Genomic DNA, 3,786 nt, shown 5'->3' with positions numbered 1-3,786 from the left:
ACTTGTTATGATTCTGTGGCCTGAATGAAATAATGGCACAAAGACTGTCATGTTTCTGAGTCCCACTACCTTTGTACCTTGAGAACTCTTCCTCAAGAATAATACTTTCTCTAATAACAACTGTCATCAAAAATAAGCCCCTGAAAAGATATCCAGCATCTCTAGGCATCAGGGCAATGCAAATCAAAACCACAATGAGATGCCGCTTTCTCTCACTAGGATGACTGTTTGCGGAAAGACAGATAATAAGAAGTGCTGGTGAGGGGGCGGAAAAGTTGGATCCCTCATACATTGCTGGTGGAAATGCCAAACGATTCAGCTGCTTTGGGAAACAGTCTGGCAGTTCCTCGTGATTAAACAGAGTTAAAATTTGATCTAACAATTCTATTCCTAGGTGTAGAGAAATGAAAATCTGTGTGAACACAAAACCTTGTACACAAATGTTCATTGAGTACTATTCATAATAGCCAAGAAGTGGAAGCAAACCAAATATCTATTAACTGATAAACAGATACATAAAATGTGGTATAACCTCACAATGGTATAGTATCCAGCCGTAAAAAGGAATGAATTACATGCTACAACATGGATGAAACTTGAAAACATTATGCTAAGTGAAAGCCAGAAAAGAAGGTCACATTTTATATGAAATGTCTAGAATAGACTAATCCATAGAGTCAGAAACTAAATTATTGGCTGCCTGGGGCTAGGGAATTGAGGGGGCTAGAGAGTTACAGCTATGGGGTACAAGAGTTCTTTTTGGAGTGATGAAAATGTCCTAAAATTGATTGTTGCAATGATTGGAGAACTCTGTGAATATATAAAAACCATTGAATTCTATACTTTAAATGGGTGAATTACTAGTCAGTAATGATTTTTAAAAATATGTCCTCATAGCACTGTGCTACTTAACATTTTTAAAGACTTATCTTGGACCAAAATACCCCAGTTTAAAACACCAGGCTTCACACAGACACTGTCTAGATAAGTTAGAAAAGTATTAATACCACAAACTCTTCTTTGGATATTGGTGTCTTGATGAAAGGAATCTTCGCTGACACTTCACTGACACTAGTTTATTTCCTCACATGGCATCCGGGGCGGTGCACCCTGGGAAGATTTGGAGTGGTTAAATGTTGCTGTGTGTGTAAAATGTTTGACAGATCGTTTTGAAAACGAAGATGGGGAAAGAGAACTAGAATGAAATTTCTACCACAGGTGTATTCTCAGGCCAATTTTAGGGAAAAAGTTGAGGATCTGAAAACTAATTCCCTTCAAACTATGCTTGTCTGAATTTCCCTTGGAAAGACTTCATGTATTCCAGTTTGAAGACATGGATTACGGTACAAAAGTCATGTCTTTCAAGACTGTAATCTCTGCTATGAATTGCTGAAGCTCTTCTAGCAACAGAAGCCAAGAAGAGTTGAGCTCTGATTCCTACATTCAGCTGTGCCAACCTCCTCAGGGCAATAAACCTTGAAGCTTCAGCTTCATGGTCTAACTTTGAAGGAGCAAGGAAGGACCACATTGGTTAATATATCAAATTATAATCTCTCTATTCTAAAAGGACAGAGAAGGCAATGGCACCCCACTCCAGTACTCTTGCCTGGAAAATCCCGTGGATGGAGGAGCCTGGTGGGCTGCAGTCCGTGGGGTCGCGAAGAGTCAGACACGACTGAGTGACTTCACTTTCACTTTTCACTTTCATGCACTGGAGAAGGAAATGGCAACCCACTCCAGTGTTCTTGCCTGGAGAATCCCAGGGACGGGGGAGCCTGGTGGGCTATAGTCCATGGGGTCGCACAGAGTCGGACATGACTGAAGCGACTTAGCAGCAGCAGCATTCTAAAAGGAAAGGAAGGAAGGAAATCCCACTGCAAGGAAAAGAAAGAATGCTGAGAAAAAGACAACAGTATCATCAGGAGACAGTTTGGTGGTGTGGTGGGAACAGAAGCCAGACTGAGTGGGTTAGAGTTTGGTCTGGAACTGGAGAACAGAGGCAGCATTCAGGAGGCTCAGCTGAGGAAAGCGATGGGCAGATAGCAAGAAGTGGGCCTCAAAACTGAGGAGGGTTTGTCTTCAGGTTAGCAGAACCTTGAGAATATTTCTGGAATGAAGAGAAGGCATCAGGAAGGGAATGTGGAGAGGGAGGGAACTGGGGAGCCTAGCAAGTTGTAAGGAAACAGAACGACAAGACAGGAGATTGCTTTGAATCATGGAAGGACACCTCTTCCTCAGAGGTGCAGAAAAGCAGTGGAAGCTCTGGAGAGGGCTTTTTTTAAGGACAACAGATTACTTATGGTGCCAGATCATCTGACCTCTATTTCTCTAGAGTTCTGGCAGCAAAATGAGAGGTAAGTAGCTGAGAAGAAACAGAAAGGACACCAGAGAAGGTTGGAGAATCAGCAGAAGGGAATGGCCATCTGGTGTCATAAGAGGTGACTGGGTTAGCCAAGCCTGGTGGGGTGGGGGCGGGGCAGCTGGGCTTAGCTGTGTGGGTCTGTGGGACCCTCTTCTTCCAGCTGGGAGATGCAATGAGGTGAGCAGAGGCGGGGGCTGCCCAGGATTGGAGAAGAGAGAAATGTGGGGTAAGTTCCCAGGGGAGAGAGAGTCAGCTGTGAAGTCCAAGGTCCTGGACTGGAGGGAGCGAAGTAAGACCTGGGCAGAGGGGTAGGCTTTGAAGAGAGAGGCCACCCTTCAGGGAAGTCAGGAAGCTGCAGCTGAGTGGGTGAAGCAGGATTGAGTGGGAAAATGAAGGGGATGGAGCAGATGTGAACCATGAGGATATGTAAAGTATCCCACATGTGTAACACAGTAGCCATTAGCTCCGTGGGCCTTGAGGTATGTAGTCAGTCCAAAATGAGCCCTGCTGTAAGTGTAATACACACTGGGTTCTAAAGACTCCATATGCAAAAAAAATGTTAAATACCTCATTAATAAATGTTTCCATTGACTATTTGTTTAAATGTTAATTTTTAGGTATATTGCATTAAATGAAATATATTATTAATTTCACTCATTTCTTTTTACCTTGTTAATATGGCTACTAGAAAAAATGAAATTCCATATGTGGCTTGTGTACTACTCCTGTTGCATGGCACTGGTGGACACTCTCTCCCAGGGACAGGGACTGTCTGTGTCATCGCCCGAGCACCCAGCACAGGGGTCTGCACAGAGAGGCCCCAGTGAGTGTGCGTGTGTCTGTGTGTGTGAACTGATGAGCAGATGAGTAAGTGAATTCATGGAGGGACAAGTGAATGGATGAATGAGGATTATATGTGGTGTTCAAGGACTTGGTCAGTTTCTTCTAAATTGTTTAGGCTTATATAGAAACACAAATGAAAGGGAAACAGAAGTAGTTAGAATTGAGGAGAGCTCACTAGGCTTTGAGGTAGGGAGTCCCAAAGAACATTTTATGGAACCTAACTTAATATCAGGGTCCAAGAACCTAGACCCTTGCCTCATCCCTCTTTTCCTTTTTTTCCTCTTATAAAAGTGCTCCTGCTGCACTTTAACATACGCCAGGGACTGTCCTCGGCACTTTGCACATCACATCACCCAGTGAGGCAGGTGCTTTTATTATCCCCCCTTTACAGATGAGGGAACTAAGGCACAGAGGTGTTAATAACTTTCTCAGGATTACCCAGTAAGTGGTGGGACTGGCATTTGAACCAGGCCATCTGTCCCCAGTAGTCAGGCCCCTAACTACTAAACCATCCTGACTCTCATCCCATCATCTCCCTTATGTCTCCAACAGAGATGTGGGTTTCTTTTTTCTCCCTTTAC

The sequence above is a fragment of the Bubalus bubalis genome, chromosome 3 (assembly GCF_019923935.1).
Source record: "Bubalus bubalis isolate 160015118507 breed Murrah chromosome 3, NDDB_SH_1, whole genome shotgun sequence".
Lineage (NCBI taxonomy): Eukaryota > Metazoa > Chordata > Mammalia > Artiodactyla > Bovidae > Bubalus > Bubalus bubalis.
This window is presented reverse-complemented; position numbering follows the sequence as displayed.